This window comes from Hemitrygon akajei, chromosome 2 (assembly GCF_048418815.1).
Source record: "Hemitrygon akajei chromosome 2, sHemAka1.3, whole genome shotgun sequence".
NCBI classification, from domain to species: Eukaryota; Metazoa; Chordata; class Chondrichthyes; order Myliobatiformes; family Dasyatidae; genus Hemitrygon; species Hemitrygon akajei.
This window is the reverse complement of record NC_133125.1, coordinates 23,973,661-23,987,360: the sequence shown is the minus strand read 5'-3', so window position 1 is coordinate 23,987,360 and position 13,700 is coordinate 23,973,661. Positions and strand designations below refer to the sequence as shown.

Genomic DNA, 13,700 nt, shown 5'->3' with positions numbered 1-13,700 from the left:
GTTCCATTTCCTTTAACTCTAAAACTTCATGGTTATGATGAGGTCATTGACCTGAAATGTTACCCGTTTCCTACCTTCACAGGCGCTGTTTAATTTGCTGAGTAATTCTGTTAATTTGTTTTTATTTCAGATTACCAGCATCTGCAGTATTTTGCTTTTATTAAAGATACAAAGTCCCGGGACACTAGTACGATAAGACACTAAGACATAGGAGAAGAATTAGGCCATTCAGCCCATCGTCTGCTCCACCACTCCATCATGGCTGATTTATTGTCCCTTTGAACCCCATTCTCCTGCTTTTTCTCCATAACCTTTGGCACCTTGACTAATCAAGAACTTGTCAACCTCTGTTTTAAATGTACTCAATGAGTTGGCCTCCACAGCCCTCCATGGCAACAAATTCCACAGATTCACCACCCTCTCAGGGGTTTCCAACATTTTTTCATGCCATGCACCATTAAGGGGATCTTGGACCCCAGGTTGGGAACCCCTTCTCTAGCTAAAGACATTCCTCCTCACTTCTGTTCTAAAGGGACACCCTTTCCTGAGGCTGTGCCATCTGGTCTTCGAATCTCCCATGATAAGAAACATCTTCTCCGCGTCCACTCTATCCAGGCCTTTCAATATTCAGCAGGTTTCGATAAGATCCCCTCTCATTCTTCTAATCTCCAGTGAGTCCAGGCCCCGAGTTATTCCTTAGTTATTCCTAATAACCAGAGTTATTAACTTATTCCTCATAAGTTAACCCTTCCATTCCCAGAATCATTCTCATGAACCACCTCTGAACCTTCTGCAATGCCCACACATCCTTTTCTTAGATAAAGAGCCCTAAAACTGCTCACAATACTCCAAATGCAGTGTGAGCAAAGCCTTATAAAGCCTCAGCATTACATCCTCACTTTTCCATCCATCTATAACTTTAAACCAGCGTTTCTTTCTCAATAGATACTGGGTATATACAGACAAGATAGACTCTTGACCTCAATCTACCTCATTATGATTTTACACTTTATTGTTTACCTGCATTGCACCTTCTCTTTAACTGTTACACTTTATTCTGCATTCTGTTATTGTTTTATCCTGTTCTACTTCAATGCACTATGTAATAATCTGATCTGTATGAATAGTATGCAAGACAAGTGTTGCGCTGTCCTGGTACATGTGACAATAAGAATAAGCCAGTAATTATTTTCGTATCTGATTGTCCATTTGTTTTGAATTGCTCAATGCCACAATACGTATTGATATTTTATTAGATCCTTAAAGACTACTACAGTCTCGATTACTCAATTCAGCAGTGCTTTTAATAGTTAGTTGATACCATGAGCTACAATAAGTGTAGTGGTGGAATTATTCAGCATGTTTTAGCGCAGATTGTGAATTTTTTACCCAATTCCAAAAGCAATTTAACTAAATCTAAAAATTTCAAATTGACACTACAATCCAAATGATTTTGCTCTAATTTTTCATGCTCTTATGATCCCAATGTAATATAATAAATGCATATACTTTTACCATTCATTAACTGAAATCTATTCAGCTCATCTGGAAAAGGGAATTAACTGGGACTAAATTTAGTATATTTCAATTAGGATTTTATCTTGGATAAAATTGATCAGTGGCATAAAATAGATGATAGCTAATAGGCAACCTGGCTTATACCTGTTCTAACTTTGTCTATTGAATTTATCCATTTTGGGTAAATTTAACCGAGGAACCAAGGAAAACAAAATGTGGTGAGTGTGAAGGGGACGTGGTTCCTGTATCTTAACTTCTCCTGTGTTTGTTTGCCAGTCTTGGCTCCTTTAGTCAATATATTATAATATAATTATAAACTTACATTGACTAAAAGTTGTCATATTTGATTTAAGTTCCACTGTGTTCAAGCCAGTGGGTAATTTGGTGAGTTCCTTTATCCTCAGATACAATATCACTTCTTCTTCTGTCCTATTGCACAACCCTGAATATAACCGGTAAAGGGTGAAGGATTGGGGGCCACAGTGACTTTAAAGGGAGCACAAGAAATAAAACAAGATAAGCCAGAAAATCATGCTATTGAGATTTCCGAACAATCGGATTACATGTTTTACAATACCGGCTGACAGGGAGAACATCGTCAGCAGCAATGTTGGGAGCCTGGGAGATGACAACATCCTCATGCTCCTAGATCAGAAGAAATTCATCAAATGGAACATTCTTACATTCTGTGAAGTACTCTGTAAATAAACATTTCTTCTTGTGAATTGTTAGTCCTGACCCAGCTCTAATGTGTGTGGCAGTTCACTTGGAACCTCACTGATCCATTCCCTGATCTTCAACACCATCAGTTCCTACGTCAGCGTGTTACAACATGGAGGTGTGTCCCTGACTACCACACTTCTGCCAGCATCGCCACAGAGTCCACCAGCAGCTCTTCAGCCGCGTATCGGTATACAGCAGCAATTCCATTCATTTGAATGCGCTCACCAGACTTCATTCCTATTTGATTCCCTTTCATTCACTTTATGTATTACATTTATAGCAGTTGATCTTAAAGACAATTCTTCTCTTTAATTATTACTCATTGATAAAATATATTTAATATTCTTGAATGTCTGAATATTCCTTATTATCTAATAGAGTCATAGAGAAATACAGCACAGAAACAGGCCCTTCAGCCCATCTAGTCCAGGCCAAAACCATTTAAACTGCCTGTCTGTGGCCTGGATGAGTAAATGTGGCACAGAGGACTGGTGAAGAGTGAATCATGACTGTTGTGAAGAAACTGTACAATAAATCTCCTTCACAGCAGGTGTGATCACGATGCTTGGAGCATGGAAAGCCTGAACTAGCAAAGATCTGCAGACTGGGATAAGTCCCTAAGTTAATGTTGTTGGAGACCAGTCAGACCATCCGGTCTATGCTATTTCTCTGGAGAAATCCCATCATACACGCACACTTACCTCCCTACAGCCTATTGTCTCATGACCATTAATGCAACCCTGATTATTCCATCCATAACTTAAAAACATAGAACATAGAATAGTACAGCACTTCGGTCCACAATGTTGTGCCGACCCTCAAATCCTGCCTCCCATATGACCCCCCCACCTTCAATTCCTCCATATTCCTGTCTAGTAGTCTCTTAAAAGAGCCAGTTAATCTGCTTACTACTTGCCTTTAGGATTTGGAGGAAACCTAGGCTGTCACTGGAAGAAGATGCAAGCTTCACACAGACTCCACAAATCCCAGAGGTCAGAATTGAACTTGGGTCACTGGAGTTGTGCTGCAGCCCTGCTAACCCTGGTGTCACTGACGCTGCCTGGAAGGAACCTGTAAAATAACATTTGAAGATACTGCTGATCTTGATTGTTCTCCATGCCCTAGATCAAATCTCAAACTGTGGCCATAACTGTGATAACTCCTGGATACAGTTTATGGTTTTCACACATGAAATTCAAATAGTTCTATTCCAGACCTGATTTATTATTCATTACCCTTCCACCTGCATCTCCTAGTTGCCCTTTCTTTGTCCTGCTATGGCTGCTTCCAATCACCCTTCAGCCTGACCGTTGACCCTCCAAGCCCCCCATACTTTCAGGTATGAAACGCTATAGAAATCAAGTACAATTGCAACACTTGACAGAAAGTGGATCTCAGCTTAAATATTTTAATGCATCTATTTAACACTTCTAACACAAACACTACAAGGTCAACTGTACGTGGTTTGCACCTATCTGGCAAAGAGCAAGATTTCATGTTCACCTCACACCGTGCCAGCACCACATACTCACTTGTAAATGAGCAGAGTGAAGTTGCAAAATGGCTGCCTTGACCAAGTTAGTTCAGTTCGAGTTAACTGCAAGATCAACATAAGGAATGACCTTGCTAGTGTGAATCACTGAAGTCAGCTTCTGTTCTTTTATTTAAGTAAAAAAAAGAGATGATGGTTACATGACAAACAGTTACTAATAAAATCAAAAGTCAGAAGCAGCTAGACAATTGCCAGCGCACACCCAATCATAGTCAACTCTGACAAGTGCTGTACAACATAATTATTACCATGCTGGCATAACTGTGTTTCACTTAAGATTTGAAATAGTAAAACTCTTTGCCATGGCAATAGCATACACACATAATAACCTCTATTATTTTTATATATAGTTTAACAAAAGACCCCGAGGGCTCTTCACAGAAGGACTTTCTAACGTAAACAGATGACATGCGACACAAACAAATACAATACCAAATTATCAAAACTTAATGGAACAGACAGGTTTTTATCAAGAGTCTTGAAGGATGAAAGAAAGGTGAGCAGGAAGATATGGACGTGCAGCTTCCAGAATTTAGGGAGCTAAGGGCGTGTCTTCCATTGAAACATCAAAGGTTCAATGGTATACAACTCTGAAATTCTTCTCTCCAGATAGTCACGAAAGCAAGAAAGAAAAGAATGGCAGCACAATCATCAACTTCCAAATCCCTCCTCCCCTGCACAAAAAAACAAACAAAAATGTAACAGGCAAGTTGACTCCCAAATACCCCTCCCCTGCACACAAAAAAAAACCGAGAAAGATCAGGCGAAAAACATAGAATATAAAGAACTACAAGACTGAAAAAAAGTCTGTAGTCCAAGTTATATCAGTTATATTTAGGGATATAGAAGAGAGCAGAAGAAGAGGAGAGACCATCTCTGCCAGATCTAAGAACAAAGGAGATCACTGAAAAACCCGGAGGCTCGAACACAGAGGAATTCGAAAACAACTATGAGAACTTTCCAGTCATGAAATTGACTAAAGAAAACAAGGCTGGTAAATAAGCACAGGGGAACTCAGGATACAGGAACCAGAGCTGCCTTCTTACTTATGGAGAGTTGAATAAAAGAAGCCATCCCAATGGGGATGTTATCAATCTAACAGGCATGGATGAAGGTTGAAAGGGTAATAAAATGAATTGGAAGTAGTTGCTAAACGTATCTTCACTGTTAATAATGCAGCAAACTATTGAAATGTTTTTTAAAAAAATTGTTTTCCTCCCTGGAAGAGATAACATGTGTGGCTTAGATATTATGCAGTGCTCATTAAATTGGAAAACAGCAGCATTTCAAGCATAATTCATGCATTATGAAGGAAGTTGTTGACACAAGAAGAGTGATCAACGTTAGCTGACAATATATGCTATTGCCCCTGAAACAAGCTTGTGGTCAACAAAAATGTACCATGATTGTAGTGGGGGAGGGAACATCAAACTCACAAATACTAAATCATGAGTAAATCATAATTTGGTTAACGTGTTCATCAGCCTTCCCATAATATTGATATTTCAATTTCAGATTCAATACCACATACATCAATGGATTCCGATCTTAATACGATTTGACACCAAGTTAAACAATATAACTGATGAATTACTTTTCAACACTTCTGATTATATCATACAGACAGATCCATCTGCTAGAGATCCAAAAGTGGTAACAGGTCACAATGGGTTCCAATACCAATTCCCAATTCTCCATTAGACTCCTGGCAAGAAGATAAATTGTGGCTGTACATCTTGTTCACAAGCTGATTGGTGATGGGATAGACCTGCCTAATTTTACTTTTATCATCAGTTTTAACCTTCTGTGCATCTGCGAAATAATGCCAGCATAACAGCCAGTAAATGAATGTACCAAGGCTATTGTAGGAGAGGTTGGCTGAAAGAGAGATGTTAGAGATGGAGAACTGGCTTTTCCTAGTGATGGTGCCCGAATGATATGGCTTGAAACTCAGTTTAGGATGAAGTGTAATACCAACCTGATTCACTTTTGAACAGCTGACACAGAGGCAGTAGGGACAGGATGACGAGGGAAAAGAACGTGTGAAGCTATGAGTTGAGTTCCAAACCGTCCATACCCAAAAGGGTATCATTAAGTCAAACTAGTATGACGTCACCAGACAGACGCAGAAAAAGATCCAATTATGTAGTACGAGCTGCCAGTGGAATTGGTGGCTGCATGTTCAATTCCAATAATTTAGGAGAAATTCCGATAGGTACTTGGATAGGTGAGGTATGGAGGGCTATGGTCCAGGTGCAGGTCCAAGGGACTAGGTGGAATAATGGTGTGCTATGGACTATGTGCCAAATGGCCTGTTTCTGTGCTGTAGTGCTCTATGACTAGTCTATTTTGTACTCAGTGCTTCTTTAAAACATAACATCCCCACTGGAAATAATTGGCTCATGACTTTTCAGAGAAAGAGCATTCAGGGTGGTATTGAAAACCTCAAACCATGCATAGGAGTGTACAAGCTCACCAACTATCTACCAAAACACCTCATCAGGCCCCAGCAGACCCATCAATGGCTCCCGCATGGGCTTCAATCACTTCAGAACCCACAAAACTGGAGTGGAACTGGCCACCCTCCATTGCAAGAGACCGTTTGAGGAGGAGAATTGTGTCAAACCATGGCCGTCTCCAGAGAACAAATCAGGGAAAATGAAGTGAAGGGAGCGAATAAGCTGGAACTAAAGGATATAAACAGCAACGTACAGTCTACTGGACAGATGTTGCCGTACGCGACACTAAAGCGAAACTGAAGAAATACATCTTGAATGAAGTGAGCGGCCTGGGGTCGCCACAGAGACCCAACTCCACGGATAAGTAACTCCCTTCTACATCACAAGTCAGAAAGCATCAAATGCAGCGCAGCATCACTGGGAAAACGAAATAATTGTTCACAAGGAATTCACACAGCACTTCGAATATACTATGTGCTATATCGCTTGCGGGCTCTTTACCTTTAACGATTCCTCCCGTGTTAATGTGGAGTGAATAGTTTTGTCTCCTGCCACTCTTCTGCCTGGCCCGCCCGGGGCTCTGCCCTGACCACCGCGCCCACCCGTCACTTTCAGGAGATGGAACTCAACAAGTGAACATCGCAACTTGCTGCAAGGTGTCTGCAAACAGTTTTACCTGTAGGGTCTGGTCTGCTGCCGCTGACACTCGCTGGTCCAGACTCCAAGCGAGAGCGTCCCCGTCACCTGAGCGCGAATATCGGCGCTTCTGCCCACGGGACCCGGCGCTCTCGGCGAGATCACCAACTGAACCCGAGCCCTCGTCTTCACCGGTCCGTCTCCGAGGACGCAGCTGCACAAGTTGCCAACAGCGCTCCCCTCTCTTTCGGGAGCACAGACTGAGTCAGCCGACGTGAATCCAGATCTGGTGAAGATGAAAGAGGAGAGCTTGTGTGAAGAAGCATCTCCAACTCGCCCCGATCTCGGGGTGGACGGCAGCTCGCTTCCCCGCGCACTACCTGTTAGACCACGATGTAACGTGCAGCTCTGATGCCGGCGGCACTGATCAAAGCGCTCAGCCTTGAAGCTGCACTGATGGACGGTGCTACAATTCTCAAAACACGCAACCTGGAAAGAAATCTCATTTAAGATCACAGTATTCGGTTGTTCTTTAATGTAATCGGGTCTGAGGTTCAATTGAGTGATGAGGTGTCAGCAGGTAAACGTGTGGGAGTTAATTGTGTTACAGAAAGGGTGAACGTTGCTTGCGATTTCCATTGGAGTTATACCCGCTGCTTTGATGCTAAACAGCTAAGATCCACGGTGCCGTTAAACCGACAGAGATGTTCTCTTTATTCGCCGCTGATCCAGAAACATGAATAACTGTCATGTATTAAGTAAATATGTATTGGTGATGAATTCCGTCACTTCAAGGAAAGCCATCCTTATGAACAGATATTTGGTAGTTTTTTATGTTGGGATGAGGAAATTCTCGTATTCACATACATTCTAGGCACGTTATCAATCTCCATATTTTGTAAAGGGCTGAAAGCAAGTTTCTTTTCTAGTTCCTTCACTTGGGAGAGAATGGCTCAGGACTGAAAAATGACAGCCCTGGTATATCAATGTCTTAAACTGCTTCCGAGCCTCTTTCCTCCCTCCCTTTGGAAGTTTTTGCTGGAGGTGGAGATTTTATGCTCCACCCCCGTGAAAAGGGCTAAGATCACCTTTGCAAAAAGTGTGCCGTTTCTTCTTACTAGGTTTAGTCCCCATCTTTACTTTCCGAGTTCACCCTGTTCCACCACCCAAACACTTGCACATTTTTTCCCACATCTCTAAATTTGTGTTTCCAAGGGCTATTAGTACTAGTTCTTTGCCATTCATTCTGCTATGCAAATCCAACCAGTACTTCCCGAATCTCCAACACAAATACTAAACACAAGAACCTCTTACACATTTTCCAGGATGACATGTCGTTCATATCACTACATACAATCAGAACTCAGTGGAAAACATAACAAATTACTTTCAATAATTCCAAATGTTATGCACAAGATAAGTTCAAATATAAGGGAGCACAAAAATTCAATTTGAGCTTACTTTTGAACATTAACTTATTCAGGGTTTAACGGCCTTTTCTGTTAATATTAGCTTGTCTTTTGTTTTCTAAGAAAGGATCAAGTTTCAGAGTTATTTGCCATATACATTTACATGCATTTGGAATTTGCGTAGCCTGTTGGCACAATATTCAACAAAAAGCAGCAATATTCAAGAATCATTAGTTGGCTGTGGAGGCCAAGTCATTGGGTATGTTTAAAGTGGAGGTCGATAGGTGTTTAATTAGTAAAAGTGTCAAAGGTTCCAGGGAGAAGACAGGACAATGAGAGGGACAATAAAGCAGCCATGATCGAATGGTGGAGCAAATGGGCCAAATGGCCTATATGTCTTATGGTCTTGTACTTTGGTTAAAGTACAAGTGTGATAACTAACCTCATGAACACCAGAATTCTCAAATGCTTTTCAAATTTGTTGCTGGTTATTCAACATTCCAATATTGGGCATTCAGTGGCTGTTGTTCCATAGGCAAGAAGAACATTTTTCAGCTGTTCAGGCAGACTTAATAATTTTTTTTGTCATTGCATTTCACAGAAAGAAAAGCACTTCAGATGAAGTACCTCCCCTGGGTGCAAGATCTACTTACATGCATACATGTTAATTCTTGGCTTGGGGCTTCTGCTGCTCTGCTGACATTAAGCATTTCAAAATCCGTCACTCAAGCGTTCCATGGACAAGGAAGAAAGGAAGCAATCTGTTCTGTGAAATTCAGCTGTTTAATGGAGTGGAAAATTCAATTTGAATTTATATTTGAATAGTGACCTGATCAGGATGGAGTTATCCTCTCTGCAGATGCCACGTTACCTTTTTTGTTTTCCAGGAAACAAACCAGACTTCTCAATATGTGAAAAGCCACAGATATTTCCAAACAGTAATCTGTAAAATACTGGATGTGCTCCAGACTTTGGGAGGAAATTATTGCATTTAATTGTTTTAGTTTTCTGAGACAAAGCAGTAACAAGAACAGAATTAATTGTGGTCTTCTGCAGCCCATCTACTTCAAAGTCCGACATGCTGTGCATTCAGAAATGCTCTTCTGTACACCACTGATGGACACTTGTTCATTTGAGTTAGTCACTTTCCTGTCAGCTTGAACCAGTCTGGCCATTCTCCTCTGACCTCTCTCATTAACAAGGTGTTTTCACCAGCAGAACTGCCATTCCACTTACTGGATGTTTTTGTTTTTGTTTGTTTTCAGCACCATTGTTTGTAAATTCTAGAGACTGTTGTGCATGAACATCCCAGGAGATCAGCAGTTTCTGAGATACTCAGACCACCCCATTTGGCACCAACAATCATTCCACGGTCAAAGTCACTTAGATCAAATTTCTTTCCCCTTCTGATATTGGTCTAAACATCAAATGAACTTCTTGACCATATCTGCTTGCTTTTATACATTGGGAAGCCACACATGATTGGCTGATTATATATTTACATTAAAGAGCAGGTGTGTCTGCTGTGACCTTTACTAAGTTGCTAAAGGAACTGGAGAGGTTGTAGATATTTGGGTCTTTATTCAGCATGACAAACAGACATTCTCTTGAAGACCTTCTTGGTAGAGTCTCCCAACTTCAGAAGAATTTCATATTTTTATACCCTTAAGACCAAAGGTAACAGTAGGTGACTCAATACAATTTCAATAGTTACAATGGCATTTCTTATCTCAGAATGCTCATATATTTTTGCTGAGACTAACCATTTGACACAGATATTCTGAAAACTTCTAAGGTCAGACAACCAATGTCCAAGATGAGTGTTGTGAGAGCTGACTCTGAGTAGACACATCTCCCAACTATTGATAGATCAGCTATTTGATGTGCTAAGTGATAGTATCAATCTGGTCTACAATCCTCCTTGAACTTGTTTACAATGGTGCAAATTACTTAAACCCATGGTTTCCTGCATTGTTACAGGCCCATTAACACAACCCTGTTGTTTTAACATTTAGCTGATGCATATTAGAATGTCTCAAGGTCACCACTTTGCAAACCATATCTCTTAGTCTGTGGGTCAACCTGTGTTCCACAGGTAGTATTGTTTATTTGCAAAGGTGCACATTTAACTTCTATTTACGGCTTGGAATTTACAATAAGAACTGAAGGCTGGTTCTTGCATGAATTAATATCTGCTATATTCACATAACTCCAGAATACTCACTAACAGTACTTCATAAAGAAGCCACTGAGTGTAGATGGTGAGGTATTTTTAAAGTGTAGTTTGATGTAGGAAACTTAGTAATTAATTCATAAACAGCAAGCTCTGTAAACAATACACACAAAATGCTGGTGGAACACAGCAGGCCAGGCAGCATCTATAGGAAGAAGCACTGTCAATGTTTCGGGCTGAGACCCTTCGTCAAGACTAACTGAAAGGAGAGATACTAAGAGATTTGAAAGTAGTGGGGGGAGGGGGAAATGCAAAATGATAGGAGAAGACCAGAGGAGGTGGGATCAGTTAGTCCTGACGAAGGGTCTCGGTCTTGGCCCAAAACGTCGACAGTGCTTCCTCCTATAGATGCTGCCTGGCCTGCTGTGTTCCACCAGCATTGTGTGTGTGTTGTTTGAATTTCCAGCATCTGCAGATTTCCTCATGTTTGCTCTGTAAACAATGCTGATATGGACCAGACAGTGTTACAGTGGGCATGATAGTATATTTGTTGGGCACCTAGAATGGAATCCCAAGTCTGGGCAATTAATCTGGAGACAAATTAAATTCCCACCATAACAGTTGGGGAATTAAAATTTAATTATTAAAATCAATTTGACAATAACAAAGCCAATACCCCATACTGATGGGCATGGAATTTCCAGATTGTCATTAAAATCCCATCCTTAGCTTGTCTACACGCAATCTAGACCCACCTATGTAGCTCACCCCTGCCTACTCTGAAAGAGCCTGGTATTTAGAGATGGCCGACAAGTACGAGCCTGGCAGCGATATTCACATTCTGTGGAGGCACAACTGAGGATGGGTGAGACAAGGTTTAGGTGAAAGATGAATTATTTAAGGGGAACTTGAGGAGAAGCTCCTTCACTCAGAGTGGTGTGAGTGTGGAACGAGCTGCCTGCGGAAGTGATGGAGGCAAGTTCAGTTGAAGCATTTAAGAGAAGTTGGCGTAGGTACATGGATGAGAGGGGTATGATGGACTATGATCTGGGTAGGTAGGACTAGTCAGAAAAACAGCATGGCACAGACTAGATGGACTGAAGGGCCTGCTTCAGTGTTGTAGTGCTCCAACACATTTCCTCTGTTCTCTTACATCCATCCAAGGAGGAATATCTCAGTTGAAGTCTCACCAAACATCAGGACCTTGTATCCTGAAAGCTGAATACTACATCGTGACCCACCTGAGATCGTTTAGACTTTAGTGCATTACACCGTGTCAATGCTGGTGAAGTGCCTGATTCTCCTAACTGGCATTGGTTTTATCATTGCCATATGTACAAAGGCACAGTAAAAAGCTAATCTTGCATACTCTTTGTACTGAACAAATGATCACACAGTGCATTGAGCTAGAATGCGTTAAAATAATGGCAATGCAGAATGAGCCACTGAAAAGCGCAGTGTAGGTAAACAATAAAGTGTAGAATCATAATAAGCTAGGACTGAAATCAATTTATGACAACAGAGGCAAGTGGCTTCTCGAACAATTTCAGGGCTTCATAGCAGCAACTGAGATGAGGAATGAAGTCAGGATTGCCTACATGGTTGGACAATTCCCTTTGAGAGCTGCCAAAAACCTCTTCTGCTGCCCGCACTCTCCTTTGTGGGTCTTACGCAGAGGCCAGTGCAAAGTAGGCCTATGGCTCACTTCCCCTGCCTGCTCTTTTCTTCAATTCCTCTCTCTATGCTTCTTCCCAACAAGTTTTATGCCTTATTCTTAACTTCTGAAGAACGTTTGGATTGCAAAGGCACCAAGATTCAATAGGAGCAAAAGCACAATGATAATCTTGAGATTTAACACCATTCTTTTATTAATTTGAAAATTCCAGTGTTAGTTTACCCAATAGAGGTTCAAGGATGCATAAATGTACCTGCGAGGCACATTACTTTATCAGAAGCTTTGTTATGGTTGCCAGTGCAAATAAATTATAAAGAAACTTGCCATTAATTGATTTTTTATGCCATGCCTGATTACCAAACTGAAAAGAGAAATTAAATTCAACAGTGGCACCAGACAAACTAGGCAAAATTAACAATTCCAAGAGCTTTCTACTTTGCTTTGGACGGGAAACAAACTCCAGCCTGATTAAAGTTAAAGTTATCATTCTGAAGAGATTTTAATCACAATGCAAGAAATTAGGCACGCATTTAATGTTAAATGCCCTAACAATAGGGGTTGCACTCATACAATAAATGTCACCCTTTTCAAAGTTCCATCATGGAAATACATTCAGAAGAACTGAATTAGGTGGATAAAGTTTCACAAAGATAATTTGAGATTCTATTCCAGAAACACTTATCTAAAATATTAGAAGCAATAAACTGGGACTAAATTAATTGCTACTTGGACAAATTAGATTTTTTTAAAACAGCATACATTTGTTATGTGTAAATTGTGTTTAACTAATTGAGTTTTTTTTGATGAAGGAATAGAAAAGAGTATTGAGGGCAATGCAATTAATGCTGCATAATATGAACTTTTAAAAGACATTCTAAAGTGTCATGTAAAAAGCCTGTCCAAGTTATTAAAGAGCAGAGAATGAAAGCCATGCTGGGAACATGAATATGACATTTAGGCTAAAGAATGACTTTAGCCCCAATTTCATATCCACACTCACACCCTCCCAACATTTTGTGCTGCAGAAGTAAAGGCAGCAGTGTCCTCCAAGAATGCTGGACAGTGTCCATTGTGATCATGTTAGATTTAACTTCATAAGCCATGATGGCACATCGTAAGTAGTTACGAGAATTATACTCTTTGAGTCAAAAGAGAAGATAATCATCGGGGCAGATAGGAGGCAGACGGTTTAATTCTGAGATGTACAGTCAGAGTTTGGTGAGAAAATGTGGCAAGACAAAACCAGGTGAAAAACAATTCCAAACAAGTACAAAAGCTGGGAGATGGGGCATAATGGTGACTTGCATAAGAACAAATATTGTGATGAACTTGCTTTCACACGGTGAAGTCATAATCAATAAATTCTTTCTTGAAAATGTTGTCAAGTAAATTTATCAACAATACTTGGATAATAGTTGAAGGACATAATGAGGATTGACTCATTTTAACAATGAAGGGAAAATTGTATACTATGTTTTTGCAGTTGTGCACATACAACAATATACTGGCTAAATAAATATCTCCGCATCTCTGTTGCAAAGAGAATTTGCTCCAC

At 40.5% G+C, this 13,700-nt stretch overlaps 1 protein-coding gene across 1 annotated transcript in view; it reads right to left on the bottom strand.

Annotated features, from left to right (window-relative positions):
• Window positions 1–7,100, bottom strand: part of LOC140739953 (small conductance calcium-activated potassium channel protein 2-like) — a 198,427-nt gene extending 191,327 nt beyond the window's left edge. Inside the window, exon 1 of the mRNA XM_073068662.1 lies at window positions 6,929–7,100. The gene's annotated coding sequence lies outside the window, so the exon portion shown is untranslated. The remainder of the gene's footprint in view (window positions 1–6,928) is intronic.
• Window positions 7,101–13,700: the final 6,600 nt, after the last annotated feature.